The sequence below is a fragment of the Microtus pennsylvanicus genome, chromosome 8 (assembly GCF_037038515.1).
Source record: "Microtus pennsylvanicus isolate mMicPen1 chromosome 8, mMicPen1.hap1, whole genome shotgun sequence".
Taxonomy (NCBI): domain Eukaryota; kingdom Metazoa; phylum Chordata; class Mammalia; order Rodentia; family Cricetidae; genus Microtus; species Microtus pennsylvanicus.
This window is the reverse complement of record NC_134586.1, coordinates 9882557-9906484: the sequence shown is the minus strand read 5'-3', so window position 1 is coordinate 9906484 and position 23928 is coordinate 9882557.

The window sequence follows — 23928 nt, the reverse complement described above, 5'->3', positions numbered from 1 at the left end:
TGTGGACTCCATAAAACACAACAAAGCAGAGGATATTAAGGTAAGTGAGCTGTGCTGAACAAAGTCAGGGCCTGATGTCTGGGCCTCTTTGAAGTCAGGAATTAGAACCAATGTCCCACAGACAGTGGCTCCACTGAATGAGTCAACGTTCAAACACTTGCTACAGGCAAGAGCTCCGACTCACGACGGCAATCGAAGATGCTGGCCCTGACAAACGGAAGGGCTTGCCACCCACTCCCTTGTGGTTTGTGGGTCACTATAACCAATTAAGATGACTCTGTTGGAGTGGGTACAATTTCTTCTCACACCAGCTAGAAGTATGGCACCCAACTAGCATGCTAGCATGTGTGTGTGTTGTGTTGTGTTTGTGTGTGTGTGTGTCTAAACCGGACAGCAGGGAGTGTTTTTCACCCTTGTGTCCTAATGATAGACCAAATTGAGAGTCATTAAACTCAAAACCCACAGCACAATGCAGACATATTGCTCTTGTTAACGTGATATGAACATGGTATTTTATTATTTAGGTGCAGCATGTGAAACATGTTGGGTGAATCCTTCCTGAATTATCTGAATGTCAGAGAAGACAAGGAAAAGCCATTTGCAGGAATTAACTACAGCTACTTGCGGTACCACAGACAAATAATGCATCAACTGCTGCTGGCATTCTGCTTGTTGGGAGTAGGGACTGGGTGCCCGAAGGCAAGAAACAGTCTTGGAAACTGGCTCCTCTAAGCCTCAGCTCGTAACCCAGAAAAAGACTTTCAGCCCCATCCCATGCTACGGTTATAAAGAAATGTATCTTTTACAGGAATCCTTTGGTGACATTTTGGAGTCCTCCTAGACAGCTGATCTTCAGTTCCTGAAGTAAACCATATATGGACAAACCCCAAAATGTGCTGGGTGTAATTGGATTCTTGTTCCCGAAATGGAGTTGAAGCACACTATCTCAGTCATTGTCCTGGCATGGTCCAAATCACCCATTATAAGATGCGTGTGATGTGATAGTTTTTTGTATCTGCCAGACTGGGCTAAGGGAGATATGGGCAATTGGAGAAACACCACACGAGTGTGGTGAAGGTATTTGTTTACCATTCAAGTTGATAAAGACACTGGTCTCATCAATACATCTGAGCTCCGGCCATGCTGATGAGGATATGCATAGCACAGAAGGCTGAGAAGAGGTGAGTTTTCCCCTCTAAATAATCTGAAACATCCATCTTATCTCTATTGTCGGTGCGCTGGTTCTGAGACCTTCAGACTTGGATCACGTTTTGCACTATTGGCTGTCAAGCATCCATGCATGGGCTGGACATGCAATGCCCCCTGAGCACCCAGATTTCTGACAGTGGGTAACCCCAGACTTATGAATAGTGCTGGGACAGAAGACAGATCCCCTTCAGCAATACTCACATTACCAAGATGTTCAGTGTCGGCATTTTGAAGTGGGGACACAGAACGGATCATGAACAAGTTACATAGCATATGGGGTCCCTCCCCTAAATGGACAAATAACTCTCTAATTGTCCATAAGGAGCTTAAATAGGCTAAATGGATGCCTTATTAGCTTAGCCAAAAGTGTACTCAGAAACAGCCTGTCCCAATAAAGATTACTTTGGCTTCCATCCAGTCCTGATCATTAGAGCCATCAAAGTCCACCGGACCTAGCAGCATTTCAGTATTCCTCCACTGGAGTCCCACCCACTCCAGGGAGTTCTCTCGCTTTTCTTTATAAATCCATATTTTCTCTGCTCACTCCTTGTCCTTGTTTCCTTATTCTTCCTGAGAATCAGGCAACAAAACTAGAAGCCTCTGGCTCAGGGTGGCTTTGGTGCCCATTGATTGATTGCCTGGGACTCTGAGTTAAGCTCACGAAGCGATAAGAAAAGCTCCACCGGCCTCAAAGAATGTTCATCCATGTGAATCTCCTCCCCCTATTAAGCCCCTTCCTATATATGTTCATTTATAAACAGACATGTGATTCCTTTAAGTTATGCCTCTCTGGGGACTTTCCTTTATGCCCCCAAGAATCTAGCATCATCTGAATAAAGTTATCTCATATTATCAATAGCCTGACAGTTTAACTGGTGTTGTTTTGCTCAATCGCATCCCAAAATAATGGTGGGTTCTAATCTTAGACTGGGCAAAACACATTTGACCTCAGAATTATATCAGGAAGCCAAGGGAGCATGACCTGCCCTTATGTCACATTGCACACATGTTGCCTTTACTCAGAGTTCAAAACTTCTCTACTCCCAAGCTGGACTTCAGAGGGACTGTGAAGACATCAAGAAGGTTGAGCTTGAGTCTCCAGTCATTCAACCTGGATGCTGCTATAAGGGTATTTGTAAACATGGTTAACATCTATAATCCGTTGAGCTTAAGTAAAGGTTATCCTCCATGATCTAAGGAGCCTGATCCAATTACCTGAAAGGTTTTGAGAGCAGAACTGAGCTTCTCCAAGGGAAAGGAAATCCCATGCTATCAGCTCCTGCCTGAGAGTTGCCAGCCAGTACTTCTGGGTGCACAAACGTGGGGCCCTCCTACCCAGAACTGACAGTGAAATACTCCACCTTCTTACCGTAATGTATAAACATGAAATTGGTGTGTTATACAAGTTCCCATGTTTCAACCCTAGTTGATACAGAGGGCCAGTGGTATTTTTTTCTAATATTTTCCTTTTCCAATATCTGGGTTTTGGGGGTACTGTCTCATGTCTCATGGTGGTACATGTCTCATAAAAAGCGTCACAGTGAAGGTATTTATCACCCCCACCCCAACCTTTACCCTACTGCTCCCAATCCACCACAGTCATCCCAGAGGCCCACTATCATTACTTCTTTGTTACCTTTTAAAAGATGATTTATTGTCCAGGCCAATTTACTTATTAACTATTAAAGTGTTTATATATTTACTTATGTATTTATGGGTGGGCATACACATGCCACAGCAAATATACAAAGGTTGAGGGACAGTTTTTGATAGTCTCTTTCCTTCCACATGTGGGTCCTAAGGATCAAACTCAGGTCGTTAGGGGTGGGAGACCCCTTTTACCTGTTTGGTCATCTGCATGGCCTAAATTTTCTTTAGACATGTTTAAATCAATACAGGCTGGACATGTGGCATCTATTTTTAATTCCAGCATTCACAAGGTGGATACCAGATGTTAAAGAGTACTAAAGTCACAGTCATGGGACATTATACCTGGCTCCCCTTGACAATACACCCCAGAGATTTTCCATTTCAGTATACAACTGCTTCTATTTATCTCAGCTCCGTTGCATCCCATTTCATGTCTATACCCTAATTTGTTCAACCAGACTCCAATTGGTGGACACTCTTCCCATCTCAATACTTAGCTATAATCAGATAAATATCCTTTATAAACACTGACATAGAGAATGGTAGAAGTCCATAGGATTCAGGTATCCATAATTATTGTGAACACTGAGCATATAATATATATTATACAATATACATAATTATATAATAATATATAATAAAATGGTTTGCAAACAGAAACAATGAGCTGCAAGCTGTCCTGGTTAGGATTGCATTGCTGGGATAAATCACTATGGCCAAAGCCCACTTGAGGGAAGGCTTTCCTTTATCTTATGTCTCCCACTCCATCACTGAGGGAAGTCAGGGCAAGAACTCAAAGCAGGAACTGAAGCAGAGGCCATGGAGGAGTGCTGCTTCCTGACTTGCTCTCCATGGCTCGCTCGACCTTCTTTCTTATAGAACTAGGACCACTTGCCCAGGAATGGCACCACCCACCATGGATTGGGCCCTCCCATATTTATCATTAATTTTTTAAAAATGCCCCACAGACAAGTCCACAGGCCAGTCTAAAAGGAACATTTTCTCAGTTGAGGCTTATTTTCCCACTTGATCCATTTTACATCAAACTGACAAAAACTAACCAGACACAGGGACGGGAAAATACAGTTGTAGATTCCAGGAGTCTTCATACATTGTCCTGAGTTCCCCACTCTCAGGTGGCAAAAGTGTGTAGGCAGAGGTCATTCATTTATTTCCAGGCTGCCCAGACCCAAATAATCACATAGAAACTATACCAATTACAACACTACTTGGCCTATTAGCTCAGGCTTCTTATTAACTAACTCATACATCTTAAATCAACCCATCTCTATTAATCTGTGCATCACCAGGAGGTTGTGGCCTACTGGCAAGGTTCCATCAGGCGTCTTTCTCCTTCAGCAGCTACATGGCATCTCTCTGACTCCACCTTCTTTTCTCCTCTATCTCTGCTTAGAATTCCTGCCTTGCTCTATTCTGCACTGCCATAGGCCAAAGCAGATTATTTATTAAGTAATGGTAATAAAACATATTCACAGCATACAGAGGGTAATCCCACATCACTAGTGTCTATGTGGGAGCCCGTTGTTTTCCACATTCTCACCAATGCAAGCACACAACTGACCTATAGAATGTCAGCCAGCCCAGTAAACCACAGAGACCTGTAGAACTGTGTGTGTGTGTATGTATGTATGTATGTGTATGTGACAGAGCTATTCACATGTGTGTGTTCATGTGTGTACATGTGTATATGTGTATGTGTGCTTGTGTGTCATAGAGATGTATATGTATGTTTGCATGTGCAACACAGAGCTTCGTTTGTGTGTGTGTGTGTGCGCGTGTGTGTGTGTGTGTGTGTGTGTGTGTGTGTGTGTGTGTGTGTGTGTATTTGCACCTTGCTTCACAGAAAGGGCCTAGAACAACTTTTCCATATGCTCAGGCCATTTTTAGTCTTTTTTCTATATAATCTACTGGAATCTTCTTGTGGTTTTTCTATGAGATAATCTTTTGATGCCATCCAGATGTTCCCCGGCATCAGGAAGTTTTGTGTTTTGCTTGTGACATGAAGTGTTAATATCTTAGAAGGTCAAAGAACAAATGCTAGGCTAAAATAAACTCCTATGAAGAACTTCTTTGTTGGGATTTGTGGATCTTTTTTCCTTTATGGTCCCTAGATTTCATGTCAGAGAAAGCACCTCTCCATACTGAGACTGCATTATCTATTTTTCCTATCACTAAGACCAAAGACCTGACAGAAGCAACTTCAAAGTGGGCTTATTTTGGCTCATAGTCTCAGAGTAAATCTATAATGCTTGGGAATCTAGGGCAGCCCCATCTGCAGGGTTTGTTCGCATGGCAACTGCATACAGAGTACTTAACCAGAAGCGCCTAGCCTGTAACCCTCAGGTCTACCTCCTAGCAATACACTTCCTTCAGCTAGACCTGCTTCTTCAGGGTCCTGAAAGTTTCCAAAACAGCATGACCAGCTAGAGGCCAGATGTTCAAACAGGTGAGCCTGTGGTCAACAGTTCACATTCTAACCACAAGGTTCTCTGAGTTTGTACTATTTCTTTCTGGAATATTTAAGTGTTGGAGAAGGGGCCACTGATGGGGGAGAGTCTTCTGTGGGCACCACTCTGTAGTGAGGAGAGCAGGCCGCATTCCTGCCGCCTGACTCCTGGCGGCCAGCTAGCTTATGCCCCGAAATAATTACACGGAAACTGTATTCTTTTAAACATTGCCTGGCCCATTAGTTCCAGCCTCTTATTGGCTAGCTCTTACATATTGATCTAACCCATTTTTAATATTCTGTGTAGCACCACGAGCTGGCTTACCAGGAAAGATCTTAACCTGCATCTGTCTGGAGTGGGAGAATCATGGCGACTGCCTGACTCGGCTTCTTTCTCCCAGCATTTTGTTCTGTCTACTCCGCCTACCTAATTTTCTGTTCTATCAAAAGGCCAAGGCAGTCTCTTTATTTAACCAATGAAATTAACACAAAACAGAAGACTCTACCCCATCAGGGCACTTGTTGGTTCCTGGCTGCTTAGCCCTAAAATAATCACACAGAAACTATATTACTTAAATCACTGCTTGGCCCATTAGCTCTAGTATTTTATTGGCTAACTCTTACATATTAATTTAACCCATCTCTATTAATTTGTATATCACCACGAGGCCATGGCCTATCAGCAAAATTTCAACATGTCTATCCCCAGCAGCAGCTCCATGGCGTCTCCTAGCTCTGCTTCCTCCTCCCAGCATTCAGCCTAGCTTTCCCTGCCTACCTAAGTTCTGCCTTGCTATAAGTCCAAAGCAGTTTCTTTATTCATTAATGGTAATCACAACACACAGAGGGGCCTCCCACATCATTTAAGGATTCTTTTCTTACACTGAATTATTATTTTAGCTGCATAAGAAGTTGTTTGTTTACTAAAATGACTATTTCTCCCTATTTGAAATTGTTAAATTTCTATATCCTTTTGAATCTAGTATGTTGTGTCAGTTTATATTATGAATCAATACACATTTTGATTAATTCCCATCTCAGCTTAGCGGATGGCCTTAAAACTCTTCCACTAGGTAAGAACAGCCACAGATGGGGCAAGATAATGTTACCTTGCACTGAAAATAGGAACTGTCATGTTGCCTAAGGTCTCAGTTTTCTCCTCAACACAAGGAAGATGAAGATGAAATTTTACTTCTGTTTACTAAGGCTCCTTCCAGTTCTACCCTTTGAGAACCTGTATGAACTTCATGTTAAAAGCACTGCATTGGTGATGTACTCTTTTCTCATAAAATGCTTTGTTCTTTACACAAACAGAACTGACTTAGACTGAAATAACTATGATTACAAACAAGTAACTTGTCCCTGAAGGGCAAAGTTGAAGCTGTAGGCCAACTGTTTAAGTCCTGCTTGCAATGACATCCCTTTTGCAAGTGCCAGGAAGCATGAGCAGAGACTGTGTGTGAGGGGAGAGGGCCAACATGACCCCAAGAAGGTCTGCTTCTTTTTTTGTTTTGGCTTTCCCCCTCTTCTTGCCATTTCTGCAAATTGTTAGCTGACCACATGTTGGAAGATCAAAGAGTCCAGCTGTATTTTTCTCACCCGTGACAGAGTGGCTGCTGAGCACATTGATTACCCATCAGTGCTGAGTAACTGGGACAGTTCTCCACTCTGGACTGCTTGTCAGCAGAAAACATGGGCTCAGGGGTGGTGTGCCCGTAGGAGCTGTACCCTGTCACACTACTCTGCAACATATATCGTTTCTAAAAACTTTTGCCAATGGACACCAATTTGTACCACCAAAATACTACAGCTAAGTGTTTGGTGACTTCTGGGAAGACAGCTGAGCACCTATGAACCAAGAAGCTGATGAAGGCATTCTGCCAGGTTCATAAACAGGTAGATGTGCCCTCTCCCCTATCCTCAGTGGCTGAGTGTTAGCTGGACTCTGCTTGGATACAGGAAATACAGCACAAAGTCAAAGAGGAGAGTCCATGTCAGTAGTGTATTTTTGGTGGGGGGGGGGGGTTGTGGGTTTGTTGAGGGGGTGGTTTTGTTGTCATTGCTTTGGTTTGGCTTGGTTGAGACAGGGTCTTGCCAAGGCCACCAATGCAACATGAGGGCCTACTTTTTGAGGTTTCTGTCCTGCCCAGTTCCCACAGCCAGTAAGCTCCAAAGAAAATCACACAGAAGTCTACATAAGTTATAAACTGATTGGCCCATTAGCTCAAGCTTCTTATTAGCTCTTATAACTTATATTAACCCATTATTCTAGTATATGTTAGCCACATGGCTCAGTACCTTTTTCAGCAGGGTTGGTCATACCCTGCTTCTTCCATGGTCTGGGCAGGACTAGGGAGGAATGGGCTTCCTCCTTCCCAGAATTCTCCTGTTCTCCTGACCCACCTTCTACTTCCTGTCTGGTTGTCCTGCCTATACTTCCTGCCTGGCTACTGACCAATCAGCATTTATTTAAAACATAAGTGACAGAATACAGAACTGTACCACACCATCCCAAGCTAATCTTGAACTCAGAGGTCCATCTGGCTCTGTCTCTCAAGTGCCTGGTCCTTAAGATTGCATTTTTATACCTTAAATATAGAATTTGTTGTGTGGATAATACAGCACAATTGTTTTAAAACAGCAGCCTTAATCATATTTACATCCAGTACAAGGCAAATGTTGTGGCCACTTTGACAGTAAAATACTGAAGTTCAGAAAGATAAATGATTTAAACTATTTGCTAAAGCCACAAAGTTAATTGAATCCAAGAATGTAATGTATTTTTAAAGATTTATTTATTTATATTTTATGTGTGTGCTTACCTGCACATATATATGTGCACTGTGTAAATGCAGTGCTCAAAGCGGCTAGAAGAGGGCACCAGGTCCTTGGGAAATGGAGTTACAGGTTTCACACTCTCAGCTACATATGATAAGTTGAATATTCCATATCTAAGAAATATGTAGGATTGGGCATTTTTTTTCAATTTTGGGACATATGCGTACATATTGAGATACACTGGGAACCCACACAGGTTTGAAAATAAAATACATTTGTGTTTCAAATACGCCTTATGCATATAACCCAAAGGTAATTTTTTATGGAAAATAAATCTATCTCAGTGTGAAGCCTGCATTTTTATTGTAATCTGTCATGTGGTGCTAGGTGTGCATTTTTCCCACCATGTTTCAGGTTTTGGATCATTTCAGATTTTAGATCAGGGTTACTCAACCTGTTTTGTTTTCTGTCCTCCTTAGATTTAACCATCAACTCAACACAGCCTGGAATCATCTGGAAGAGTCTCAGTGGTTGTCCAGATCAGAAGGTCTGTACAGGATTGTCTTAATGGTTAAATGATGTAAGAGGGCCCAGGCCACTGTGGCTTGAACCATTCCCTGGACAAGTGGTTTTTGGTTATACAAGAAAACTAGCTGGGAGCCAGAGAAATAGCTCAGTAGTTAAAGCCAGTTGTTGCTCTTGCAAAGGACCTAGCTTCAGTTCCCAGCACCCACAAAGCCACTGACAATTACCTTTAACTCCAGGTCCTGGGGAATCCAATGCCCTCTTCTGATCTCCATAAGTATTGTACATACATCTATGTAGGCAAAACACTCATACACATAGATATTTTTAACAAGTTAATATAAATAAAAATAACTAAGCTTGAGCCAATGAGGAAGCCAGCAAGCAGCCTTCCATTGCAGTTCTCCTCCAGAGCCCTCCCTTGAGCGCCTTCCCTGACTGTCTTCAGTGATAGGCTGCGACCTAAAGAATGAGCCCAATAAACCCTTCTGCCCCTCAGTTGCTATTGGCGACGAAGTTTGTCACCACACAAGAATAAAACTAGAACAAAGACCTACTAAACTGAAAAAAAAAATCATCTCTAGTAGTAAGTGTCCATTAATGAACAAAGATTGCATTCTAACCACAAATTTTTCCCGAGCTCATCTCCCAACTGCTGTCAATATAGCATTTTTATGCTTTCTTCAAGCTATTCCATTATGTATGTAAAGTGCTTCCTGTACAAAAAAAGGAAGCATCTGTAAAGTGACTGGCCTATATGAAACTCAGCTTCAACCTCCCATGCAAAGTACGGAGCTAAAATGGAAGACTATGCGTTAATCTCAGTAAGTCAGAGGCGACCGGGGCACTAATCCTAGCGGGAGCTGCGTGCAAATCCCTGGACGTCTAAATACCCTTGACTGGGTTGACTTTTAATTTAGGAGTTTACAAGAGCCTACAGCTACACTGCTGGAGTCTGTGATAGTGTCAGATCCCATAAATGAACCATGGAAGACTTGGTCACAGCCTGGGTAAAATGCCAGAGAATGCCCTCGGGATGTGGTAATTCAGTGCTCAAGGTAACCCTCAATTCTTCAAGCACAGTAGCAAATCAGAGTGCTGTCACGGTGTCGGTGTCTGTAGTGCTGCAGTGTGGTCTCAGAGTTGTGCCCTTGATTCCTCGGGCTGTTTACGTAGCTCTTTTTTCTGGTATATGTGGGGTAAGTGCAAGAATGATAAGCTTTAACTGCCACATCAAATTTTTGTGCAAGTCAAGACTGGCTGGCACACTGCCAGCAGCGAAGGTTTCCTTCAACCCTCTTCCTGATGGGTAAGACAGCTGGAGATGGAGCAGAAAGGGGTTCAGAAGCCCCACTACTGTCTGAGGAGCTACTGCTAGCTGGTGGCTTCTCCAGGAGGGAGAATCGGTTGTCTTTAAGTGTGGCCCCTGATCAATCAACCAACTCCAGTGAACAAAGCCCACAACCCGGAATATATGAGGAGCAATAACTGGGTTCATCAGATTATGGGAAAAACAGAAGAAAAGAACAGAGGGAAGGAGGGAGGGAGGGAGGGAGGGAGGGCGAGAGAGAGGGAGGGAGGGAGGGAGAAAGAGAAAGAGAGAAGGTACCAAGTTGGAAGTTCGTGAACAGTGGATCAGGTGGGTCTGGGAGGAGCTGTAGGAGAAGAGGAAGTGAGTTTGATCAAAATATGTTGTATGAATGTGCAAAATTCTCAATGAATTCATAAAATGGCTGAATATAGTATTTTTTAAAGAGACTGGAAAGACAGGGATGACAGGGAAGTGCAGGCTGTGGAAGTGACCCAGTTCTGTGAACTCATGACAGGAATAACCTGGGAAACCGGGCATAGCCATCGCCTGATTCCTTGCTACTGTTTCCAGCCCTCTAAGAATGTGGAGTTCATCAGTCAGTCCAGCTTTCTCAAGCAGTGAGAAGACACTCAGCAACCTCCAGCCCTGGGCATCGCCATGACAAGGTTTGAGGTCTCATGGGTGCCTAGCACCCCCAAGATCATGTCTGAGGGGTGTTACCATCTCACTGTGCCCTCAGACAGATGTGAAAGGCAAAGTTTAAGATAAAGAACTGCCCAGATTACAATCAGGAGAGACTACATTTCGACCCTTTAACCAAATAATAATAAATAATACTAATTATTATTTTGTTATATAATTAATAAATATTAATTATTAAAATAATTTCATTGTAACATTTTCATATGTGCATGATGTGTCTTACTTATATTCATAGTTCCCATTGCTCTTTCTTGTTCCCCTCCTACTGACACTCTTCCTCACTAGTCCCCAGTCTGTTCTTATGCTGCATGTGTATACGTGTGTGTGTGTGTGTGTGTGTGTGTGTGTGTGTGTGTCTGTGTCTGTGTGTGTGTGTCTGTGTGTGTATGCGAGCCAATGAATTTAACTGGGGTTACCTACAGTCCTACAGAAAGTGCCTTTCCCACACCCAGCAACTGCCTACAGATTCCAGGAGGGGCAGAGCCTGGTGAGACCTTCCTCCTCTGAGACAGCATGTTGGCAGGCCCACTCTTGCGTAAGGTAATCTTAGCTGCAAATAACTTGAGGGTGCAGTAGTCTCACCAGGCCAAAAAGCAGTGTTACATCCTGCTCTTATATCCTTTCTGGGCCCTCTTCTGGAATATTCCCTGAGCCTTGGAGGGGGAACAACCCATTTTCAATAGTATTGATTCTCTCCCTGTCTTGGGTTTCTGTTGCTCTGATAAAACGCCATGACCAAAAGCAACTTCTAGAGGGAAGAGTTTACTTTGGGTTACACTTCCACATCACAATTTGTCACTGAAAGAAAGGCAGGGCTGGAGCCTGGAGACAGGAGATGATGCAGAGGAGTGTTGCCTACTGACTTGCTCAATCTGCTTTCTTACAGCACTCGGTACCACCAGCCCAGAGGTGGCATATCCTGGGCTCTCTCACATCACTCATCAATGCTGAAAATGCCCCACAGGTCAGTCTTGTTAGGTCATTGTATCAGTTGAGGTTCCTTCTTCCAAAATATGCCTGGCTTATGTCAAGTTAACGTAATACTAACCAGCACACTTCCCAGAGACCTATTCCAGTCTACAAAACCAGTGTTGATCTCTTTCAACTTCAACCTGATGTGGGATTCCCCTCTGTATGTTGTGAATACCACTGGTTAATAAAGAAACTGTCTTGGGCCTGTGCAGGGAATAGAGGTAGGTGGGGAAAACTAAGGGGAATGCTGGGAGAAAGGAGGTAGAGTCAGAGAGAAAAGGCATGTAGCCCGCCAGAGACAGTTGCTGGGAACTTTACCCAGTAGGCCACAGCCACATGACAATACACAGATTAATGGATATGGGTTAAATTAATATGTAAAAGTTAGCCAATAAGAAGCTAGAGCTAATGGGCCAAGCAGTGATTTAATTAATATAGTTTCTGTGTGATTATTTTGATTCTGGGCAGCCAGGACTAAAAAGCAGCCTGCTACTACATCAACCAATACCCAATAGATGCCGGGCGATGGTGGCGCACGCCTTTAATCCCAGCACTCGGGAGGCAGAGGCAGGCGGATCTCTGTGAGTTCGAGACCAGCCTGGTCTACAGAGCTAGTTCCAGGACAGGCTCCAAAGCTGCAGAGAAACCCTGTCTCGAAACCCCCCCCAAAAAAAATAAAAAATAAAAAAACTAAAAACAATACCCAATAGACCCCTACCTCCTGAAAGTTCCATCCTATCTATGAACCAACAAACTGGGAGCCAAATCTCCAGTATAAACCTCTGAGGGACAAAACATATTCAAACCATATCAGGACCTGCAGTGGAATGGGATGTCCACAGTTGGTGGGGAAAATGGATGACTATTCCTAAGTAAATCCAGGGTCATCTTGAAAGGATTTGTGTCAGGTCCACCAGGGACCCCAAAGGGCTAGACTGGAGGAGGCTCTGTGTGTGGTCCCACACACCAGTGCTAAGGGCAGGCACGGCTGGGAAGAGTGGCCTCGTCTCTCCCAGCACTCCAACATCCTGTGCTCTGCAAGAAGAAAGCCAAGGTGGAAGAGAGAAGACAGCAACACCAGCACTGGCGCTGAATGCAGAAGAAACTGAGCCCAGATGCAGATGTGGTGGCCACAGAAAAGTCACCCTTTCCTCTCAATAGGCTCTCTGGCCAAGTGAAGCCCCAGGGACCGAGATAGAGTCTCTGCGAAAGGGTAGGCCCCATCCTCAGGAGCAGGAAGCTGGCCGAAGTCCTTCTCCTCTGCAAGCTGGTCAGCGTAAAGCAGAGTCTGGCTGGGAGGATGGAGCTGAGATAAACTGGGAGATTTTACAAGCACAGGTCTAGACAGGAATCATGTGTTTATTAGACCCAACTGGGATTTTAATGTAAAAACAACAGGACTGCTGATTTATCTAAGAATAGCTAAAAGAAAAAAAAAACTATGAAACCTGCTGGAAACATCAGGCAGGAACTAGAAATATAGAACAGAATTACAACATTTCTAAAGCTAATAAAATTTATCTTCCTTCCCGTTGTGGGTTATTTCATGCACCGCATATTCATGCACGGTGTATCCTCGCATACATTATAAAAATCTCTCTTCACTGGTCTGCTTGTGGGGGTAATTACACTTTAACATCATGAATGTTATAAATTGCTTAGCCTATAATCTTCCCCCACCCTGATCAATAATACTACCCAAAAACCCCATGCCCATTCTCACTTGGAAGAAATTAGAAACTACCAGCTCTTTTTCTTTTAAGTGCAAGAGTCTGTTTGCATGTATGTCTGTGCAATGAGTGTGTGCAGTGTCTGGGATGCCAGAGAAGTCGGATCCCCTGAGACTGGAGTTGCCCATGGTTGGGTGCTGGCAATCAAACTTATGTACTCTGCAAGAGAAGCCAGAGCTCTTGATTACTGAGCATCACTCCAACCCAAGTGACATGCTCTTTATGAAGATGTCATTTGGTACATTGTGTCTAGGAGCACAGACACTGATTTTTTTTCTGTTTTATTTTAAACAGTAAATCTGGGATCATCTTAAAAGTAGTTGTCTCTAGTCTACCAGATGGCCTTGATGAGTCTTTATCCGTCTGCCCAGTCTGCGAGTGCTGGGAAGATAAGAACACGCCTTTATGCCTTGCTGCATTTCTTGACCCTGCTTTGCCCATTCATTTCTACTTCCAATATTCTAGATCAATCGTTTACTGCCTCAGTAACCTGTCCCATAACTACTTCAGGAGGTGCCTGAAGAATTCACAGGGTCTGGGTGCTTTGAGATCTCCCAAAGCAATTATTTCTTAAGCACTACTCCACACAAGCGATCCAGGCACATGGAAGGAAGCAATTTGTCCATCAGGAGCCCTGAACAGATGGTGTCCTGCCAGGAGCAAGATAAGGAGCCTAGATAAGATACAAGGTGGCAAGTGGAAGGGAAACTCCTGTACAAAGCTGTGGGCATGCTACATCTCAGTTTGGTTTTACAGTTTGCATTTAAATGGATACATTGTAAGTATACAAACAAAAATTATATCTGTATACATCTCTAATACTGTCTACATTTTTCACTTTGTTCAAGTTCTAAGGAATCATCAGTATAGAAATATAACTCACTGTCTGGGGCTGGGTAAATCGTTCAGTGGTTAAGAAGGTTGTGACTTTCACAGATGACTCCAGTTCCCATCACCCACATCAGGCCCATACCCACCTGTAGCCCTCTTCTGGCTTTTGAGGGAATAATTATGCATGTCTGCAGGCACAAACTCAGACACATACACATATACACAAATAATGAATGAATGAATGAATGAATGAAGTAAATCTTTGAAAAAATATTCACTTTCTAATTTGAAGATGAAATTTCTAATTCACTTAAAACATGTTTGGATGTCGGATTCCCCTCGGTATGCTGTGAATATGCTTTATTACCATTGGTTAATAAAGAAACTGCTTTGGCCAATGGCAGAGCAGAATATAGCAAGGCAGGAAATCCAAGCAGAGATAGAGGAGAAAGAAGGCAAAGTTAGGCGGATGCCATGTACCTGCTGAAGAGGAAAGATGCCAGAACCTTACCAGTAGGCCACAGCCATGTGGCAATACATAGACTAAGAGAAATGGGTTAATTTAAGACATAAGAGCTAGCTGGAAATATGCCTGAGCCATTGGCCAAACAATGTTGCCATTAATATAGTTTTGTGTGATTATTTGCGTTTGGGTGGCCAGGAAGCAAAAGAGCAATCTCCATTTACAACGTTTTAATTAAATATGCATGCATACGTATCCAACCACATTTACTACATAGTGTTAAGGGGAAAGGAGGTACGTGCAGCATGTATATATGATACTACATAGCCATGTCTCCTCCTTGAGACTCTCAAACATATTCTTCACATTAATAGATAAATAAATAAAAAATTATTCTGACAGCAAAACTACTTCATGTTCATGAAATGATAGAATTCATCATATAAAATAGGGGCAGGAAAGGCTGGTTCATAATTCAAGGGATATGCATATCACCTGTTGAATTAAAAAAAAAACAAACCTGTGTGATTATCGAAGTGGCTGCTATCTCAACCTACAAAATGGTGTGGACTTACTGCACAGTCCATGTGAATCTGAGAGCAGTACGATAATCAGAGTTTGAGAAAATGAACAGGGCCATTCCCAGAGGAGTTACCTGTAGTCTAATCTTGGTCTCAGGTACTTCTAGAAAAGACCAAACTAAGAAAGATCCCCAGGGTGTTTGTAAAGTCACTATCACATGAGACACTCAAATCGGAGCCATATAAAGTTTTATAACACGGAAAGATGTTTCAATTAGTCAACCGACGAACACAGATCCCCTCTGGTCCTGTTTGAAGGAACAAGGAACTATGTAAGTCTTACTATGAAATGTGGATCCAGGAACATGGCAGTGGGCAGTGACTCAATTCCAATCAAGTTCTGGTAAGCTCAACAGACAGTTCATTGTTGCTCAACTTGCTAGGCACATTCCAGGAAAAGAGCCATTGTCTTCTTTGAACACTCTAGAGTCAGCTCAGACCTCTCCGAGAACGCTTTGTGGCTTCCCCACTTTCCACCCGTGACCCACAGACCTTATGCTCCACCAGTTCCCTTCTCTTTAGATTTTTTCCAGTGTTACTTCTCAGAGATTAATCTCCTTTTGTTTATTCATAAGTAACAGATCCAGAAATCCCATTCAACGCATACTCTATTATGTGTTATCATTTATACCTTATCAATGAACTTAAACATAGCTGAGCTGACCAGTAGTACATGCCTATAATCCCAACACTTGAGAGGATCTGGAATCAAGGGAATCACTGACTATGACAAATTGGAGGGCAGGGCAGCCTGGGCTACATGAGACCCTGTCTCCAAAATGGCAGTTAAAGGGATGGATCAGCAATGAAAAGAGCACTTCGTGTTCTGTCAGAAACTGGAGTCCGGTTCTCAGCACCACACAAAGAAGCTCGCAACTCCCTGCTCTAGGGGATTTGAAAATACTTCCCTTTTTCTGAAATACAGAGCAAGTTTTGCTTTCAACACTTTCCTGAAAATAACAAATAGAAGGATGCCATCTTTCGTTCAAAGAAAAATGAAGCTAATTTAGTTTGGTACTTGTCATTCCATATGTGGGAACAAAACACATGGGAATGATAAGAGAATTTATTTTTTAGCATCAACGTTGTAAAGAGTCCTGCTTTCCCTTATTATTTGGTTTCCCTGATCTCCTAAGAGATATTGTATGAACTATGCCAAGAAAATTCACTCATCCACAGCTCCTTAGAGTCCATAGATTGCAAAGCAGTCTGAGAAGTCTCTTATTCGATGTTTTAACCATAACAGGAGCAAGAGATAGATGAATCTTGCCTACTTCAATTCTGATTCATTTCACCATGATAGTCTTTTAAATTTAAAACATGTAGGTACAAGTGAGAGAACTCTTACCCTGTGAATTAGAAATACAGCTTGCTTATTTACAGAAATAAGGAAACGAAATACTTTCATGTAGATGTACATCATAAAAAATCCATACCTACATTAATGAATACTGAATTTATTCATGATAAAAACTATTAACTTGCAGAAATAAAATTAGGATAAATATACCTATATGGAATAAACATAAAAGAAAATACATAATAAAATGATGTGGGAGTGTCATATATCAATCTGTTGATTTCATTGGTTAATTAATAAAGAAAACTGCTTGGCATAATAAGTTTGAACATAGGTGGGTGGAGTAAACAGAACAGAATGCTGGGAAGAAGGGAAGTTAGGCAGACACCATGCCTTCCCTCTCCAGAGCAGACGCGATGAAGCTCCTACCCAAGATGGACGTAGGCTAGAATCTTCTTGGTAAGTCACCATCTCGTGGTGCTACACACATTAATAGAAATGGGCCAAGCAGTGTTTAAATGAATACAGTTTCCGTGTAATTATTTCAGAGCATAAGCTAGCTGGCGGCCAGGAGAAGGGCGGCAGGAAAGCAGCCAGCAGCTCCTTCAACAATAAAATAAATATAAGCATATGAAATAAAATTAATTAGTTACATGACAGCTGATCCTGTCCAACCATTTCAAGCATACTTCCACTTACTTTTATGAAATTCTTCAACAAAGTAGCAAAGGCTCTCTGGTGTGAGAAGAGAAATAAAAGGGTAGCTACCATGCTTCAGGACCAATCAGAAGATGCTGGGAAATGCCTCTGGGGTTCAATATTAGTTTCTGTGAAATACCATCTATTTAAATCCTGGCCACATAGAAAGGAGACGAGCATGTGAAAACTGAGAGCTTTCTACTGCATAAGGAAATAAACCACAAACTGACATGTTGGGGTTCAGAAAGCAGAGTCTGTGTGGTCCCCACAAATCACCACACCAGAGACCATTGCAGCAGCTGCAGCAGCAAGGACAGCAGTGTGCACCCACAACCCCAGCACTCAGGAGGTAGGGCAAGAGGGTCAGAGGTTCAAAGTCCTCCTAGGACCAGATAGCCTAGTCTGCACGATACCCTGTCTCCGACAGCAACAGTCATTTCTCGAAGGAACTGCTTGCCACATACCAAGTTTTAGATCATGAAATTGTCTATATTGGGTCATTTTTTACAAAACAAATGGCGATTTTATGTGACTCAATCTAGTATTTTCTCTCATGCATGTACCATTTCAGAACACTTTAAAACGCAACTCTTGGTTGTAATACTTGTCTTTAAAAGCTGAATATTTTTCAGAAGAGTCCTATTTTAGTCTTTTTTTTCTCATTGCTAGGATAAAATACCTGACACTGCCCCCACCCAAAAAAAAGAAAGAAAGAAACTTAAAAGAGAGAAGAAACAAAGGAGGTAAGATATATTTTGGCCAACAGTTTCAAACAACTTGTTCTATCATGGCAGAGAGGGCAGGGTGGGCTATGGCTTGAGATGTTCACATCATGTAGCCAAAAAGTCAAGGCAGGAAAGGAAAGGGAGAGACTGGTGAGGGAGGGAGGGAGAAACAGAGAGAGACAGAGAAAGAGAGACAGAGAGAGGCAGACAGCGAGAGAGAGACAGAGAGAGGAGACCAGGGACAACATAACCACTGGAACCCTGGCCACTGACTTACTTCCTAGAGCTTAGTCCTCATCTCCTAAAGTGGCTAAACCTTTCCAAAAATAGCATCTATCACCAGTGGGGACATCAGCTTTAATACATGAGTCTGTGAAGAGCATCTCATATCCAAACCATAAGAGGTCACAGCACGTAATGATCTCAATTTCATAGGAGTGTAAAGAAAGAAAGAACATAACTTTACTCTGTTTTCAATTAACGTTCAGGTCTACATAGTGAAGGTCCTAGGTCTTTGAAACCCTGAGAATTTCACAATATATAGATTATTAGTCAGAAACTACATTGAAGATGGACTTTGTAAGTGGAAAACATTTTGGTGTTTATGAACCCTCCCCCACTGCATGATCTGAATGCATATTAAAGGAGATAGAATCAGTTAAAGTGATGCCCCATGTTTAGCATGGCAACATTCACAACAGCTAAGAGAACAAATCAATCGAGGCATCCAGTGGGTGAACAGACCATATTGACATATATTGACAGAGACAATAAGACAAATACCACATCATATATGGATGTACGAAATATTGACCTCATAGAAGCTGAGAATAGAATGAGAAGGTGGAGTGAGAAATGGGGTTGGGGATCTGTTGGTTGGGTGGTAAGAGTGCCTTCTAGAGGTGTATTGTACAACGTGGTAACTAGAGTTAATAGATGCTAGAAATTGAACTCGGGTTTTTCTGGGTGCTAGTCATGCACTCTGCCAACTGAACCACATCCCCAGTTCCTTTCCTTGTTTTTTTATTTATTGATCTAGACCAAAGTCTCTGTGGTAGTTTGAATATAATTGCCCCCATAAGCTCATGGGAGGTGGCACTGTTTGGAGATGTGGCTTTGTTGGAGTGGGCATGGCCTTATTACAGGAACTGTGTTACTGTGGAGACAAGCTTTAAGACCTCATACATCCTCAGTCTATGCCCAGTATCTCAGACTACTTCCTGTTGCCTATAAGTCAAAACCTAAGAACTCCCAGCTTCTTCTCTAGCACCATGTCTGCCTACATGCTGTTGCCTTGCATCCCCACATGATGATAATAGACTGAACTGTAAGTCACCCCAATTAAATGTTTCCTTTTATAAGAGCTTCCATGGTCGTGGTGTCTCTTCACAGTAATTGAAACTGTAAGATAGTCTCAGACCAGCCTCTCCAACTGTCCAACTGCTAAATTGGAGACTCCTTGAGGCCTAGTCTTGAGCCCTCCTCTTTCCCTCTCTTTCCTCCCTAATACCTTCCAAAACTGTGACATTAAGTGGTTTCTATATGGTAACAATTCTCAAATTTCTGTCCCTAGCTTATCTGTTTTCTGAGATCCAGATCTACACATCCCACTGTCGACTTGACATTTCTACTTGGATCTGTTTCCCTCCCAAGTAAAAATTAGAAGTCCTTCTTGGTTTATATTCTTCTTCTCAGTAAACAGCACCTCATTCTGTTCATTTGCCAAAATCTGAGCTCTAGATGTGGCCTGTGAAAACTCCCCACCAACACACCACAGCCATGACTAAGTATTGTCAGTTCAAAATAATGTGCCTGTGATGGTTAATTCTGTCAACATGACTGGATTTGGAATCTCCATGGAAACACACCTCTAGGCTTATCTATGACTGAGCTTCTAGAATGGGTTAACTAAGGTGGTAAGGCCTACTCTAATTATGGGTGGTACCCTTCCTAGGATAAACTAAAAGAGAGAGGTAACTGGTCGCCAGCATTCTTCTTCCTCTCTCTCTAGCTCTCTCTGTCTCTGTCTGTCTGTCAGTGTGTGTGTGTGTGTGTGTGTGTGTGTGTGTGTGTGTGTGTCTCCTTCTCCCCACACCACCTGCTTCCTGACCATAGACGCAATGCAACCAGCTACCAAAAGCTCCTGCCATCATAATTTCCCACTTTGATAGACTATACCCCTAGAACTATGGGTCTATACAAAGTCTTTTTTCCTCATGTTGCTTTTGCGGGGTATTTTATCCTAGCAGTGGGGAAAATAACCAACACATAAAATTAATTGGGAAAAGTATGGATGTGGCTAAAATGAACCCAACAAAGTGGTCTTTTGGTCTTTGGAGCTGTCTTGAGGGAGGAATGCATGTTATTCAGAACCCTAAGCCTTTAAATCCCTTAGCATAGCTTGATGAGTCATTCTGGTAGCAGATGAAAATACCTTGGCAACGGCAGATATTCAGCCAGTGTGGTTTCATAGGGACATGAGGACTCTCAATAGCACTCATGTAGAGCCCATTCGTATGATGTTCTGGCAAAGACAGTGGTGGTATTCTGCTCTTGTTCCAAGAACTAGGCTGAGATTGGATTTGAAAATAATAGACTAATTTGTTTGGTGCAGACATTTCCAGACAGGGGAGTATGCGTTCTGTGTTATACCACTCTCTACTGCACTTGTCCAGGTATACAGTTGATATGGGCTTCCCCTCTGCATGCTGTGAATGTGTTTTATTACCACTAGTGAATAAATAAAGCTACTTTGACCTATGGCAGGGCAGAACAGGGAATTCCAAGCAGAGATAAAGAAAAGTAGGCAAAAGAGTCAAGGAAATGCCATGTAGCTGCCGAAGGAGGCAGATGCACCAGAATCTTACCAGTAAACCACAAGCCTTGTGGGAAGGTACAAAATAATAGGAAGATATAAGAGTTACTTAATAAGAAGCGTAAGCTAATATGCCAAGTAGTGTTACAATTAATATAGTTTCTGTGTGATTATTTTGGGTCTGGGTGGCCGAGAATGAACAAGCAGCCTCTGCCTACATACAGTGAGGGCAGGAAGTGGAGGAGAAGAATAACAAAAATGCCAAGTTTGTCAAGGAAAAGCCTGTGAGTGGGTTTTATGGGTAGAGGAGGAGGATGCAGATGGTAAGTCATCTGTAATTGTTAAAGAGATTAGTGCCATCAAAAAGAAAGCTGGCACTCTATACTGGGAAACAAGAAGGGCACCCTAATGGTGGATCCCCACCCTCAAAACTGCTATGATTTTTGAAAAGTAAGCGCAAATTCATTTAAAATGGGAGAGCTTAAACTGAAAAGCAGGTCGATGTGGTTTCCTGAATTTTGAAAGTAATTGCCTCTGAAAGTACCTCCCCAGGGTCATCACACAGAACCTGGTTCAAACATGGTTCAAGGGGGCCACTCTCCATCCTGAGCTGACAGCAGAACTTGAAAGCATCATCTCTTTGGTACCAGTTCTGCAGACCAAAAAGATACAAGGTTGAGGGTGTAATGGACTCCACCGAGGCCGGCAATGTAAGGCAGGATTGAATTACATGTAAATAGGTACTGAGTGGTTTAAGCTGAATACATGTAACCCGGGGCTCAAAGGAATCCCCAAGATATTTGAGAAGCCAGAAGCAGGGAGCATTATAGCAAGTATCCCTTTGGACTGTCAGCTCCCAAATAATGACTCTGAGTCTTTTTATTAATTATTATGAAAGCTTGGCCTTAGCTTAGGCTTGTTCCCAACTAGCTCTCAAAACTTAAATTAACTTGTTAATATTAATCTACATTCTGTCATGTGACTCATTACTTCTCCTTCATACTATACATTCGACTTTCTCCATGTCTGGCTAGCGAATCTCCCATTCCTCAGTTTCTTTCCCAGAGTTACTATCTCTCCCTGGAAGTCCTGCCTCTCCTCTCCTGACTAACTATTGGTCATTCAGCTCTTTATTAAACCAGTTAGAAGGTGCCTTAGGCGAGTGAGGAAGGACATAGACACATCTTCACACAGTGTATGAAAAGAATATCCCAACAGAACATCTGCATAGAATAACTAGCTGAAGGCTTAGAATGGAGCTAGTCCCAAAGACTACGTGTTCTGTAAGCAGCAGAGCTAGAGAGGCAGGCCTACTCCAGGTCTTTTGATTCCTGGATGAGTTCCAGATGCTGAACATGTAACTACAGGATTTGGTGTTTGTCCTGCTGGGTGCTAGTTTTACTTTACCCCAATCTTTCCTTGCCATACCTCCATCCCTCTGATTTGAAGTGGGAATGTTTACTCTATGCCATTATGTGTTAAAAAGTGTATCACTTGCCTGATGTGATGGTGCACGTCTTTAATACCAGCACTTGAGAAGCAGAGGCAGAAGGACCTCTCTGGGTTCAAAGTCATCCTAGTCTACATAATAAGTTGCAGGCCAGCCAGGGCTGTATAGTGAGACCCTGTCTCAAAGTAAGTAAGTAAATAAATATATAAACAAACAAACAAATGTAACCTTTTCTTACTACACAGGGGCTCTCAGAGATTGCCTGAGTCTCAACGGTTATTCTACACTTATACCTTTGGATGGTGCTAGAACTGTTGAAGACTAAGAGGACCTTTGCATGATGGGGTGGCCATGATAGGAACAAGAAGTGGAAAGTGAACTGGGACTGGTATGTAAAATGAAAAAAGATGGTTTGTTTTCCTTTTTTAAAAAGTAAAATAAATGCCATGTTGACAAGAGATGTAGAAATGGTTAATCTGGTTACCTTGATTGGGCTCAGATCTGTCATGAACCAGTGCCTCTGAGCATGAATGAAGGGGAATTTCCAGACTGGGTTAAATGAGGCTGACGACCAACCCTATTTGTGGGTAGCACCATTCCATTTGCCGGGATCCCAGACGAAACGAAAAGGAGAAGAGGCGCTGGGCAGCAGCCTTCATCTCTCTGTTCTTCCTGACAGATGTGTTATGGCCGCAGACTAAGCTCCCAGCACTTTGTCTTCCCTGCCGTGATGGACCGTACCACAGAACCCTCGGTCAACAAACCCTCTCCCTTTAGGTGCCTCCTGCCAAATATGTTATCACTGCAAGAGAAGCAAACAGTGCCTTAGTGTATGTACCACCGTCAACATATTCTGACCTTTTCTGACCATATCATCATCATTTACCTATTCCACTGTAATAATACTACCACCAAGTCTGTTCTCTACAACAGTAGAAAGAGAGGAATGTAAATACAGACGACAGCCTGAGAATATAGCTCCATGGTAGAGTACTCACCCAACAGGTGTCAGGCTATGTGGTTAATACCCAAAGCAGCAGAATATCAAAATGAAGAAAATTATAGAGATCAAATCAATTCCAGGGACAGTGTCCCTTGGATGACCTGAGAATTCCATCAAAGACCTGAAGGATGGTGACCTACTAACTGTCCATGTCCCCGGCCTCATCTGGGGGCCACTCTCTGCCACTCTTGGCCCCATCCTCCCACACTGGGGGTGGATATCTCACAACTATCCGCCTTCGTCCTTTCTCAGGATTCTGGTTAGACGGCTCTTCTCCGTGAGGATTTTTCCCCTGATCCTTCAAACTCAATTAGGTTCCTCTATTTTTTTTCTCATAGTAACCTGCACCTTCCCCTTGAAAGAGTGTTTATAATTTTATGTATACTTGAGTGTCTTAATGTCCTTCTCCTTCATCTGTCTATAAATGTCACACATCTGTTATGTTTGCTGATATACCCAGAGCTGGGAAACTGCATAAAATATGACTGCTGATTAGTAACTATGGGGGAAATCTGCTTCAGCTCTGAACATTAATAAAATATTTCTTTAGTACAATAGCTGGGTTAGAAAAGAAAAAAATATCAATTTCCCCCTCTGCCTGGAATTATCTCCATTTATTTTGATAATTATAGTTTCTATCTTGCTGATCAGAAATTCTGTTTATATTTAACAAATAATGACTTTTAAGGGAAAAATAAATCTATTTACCATCATCA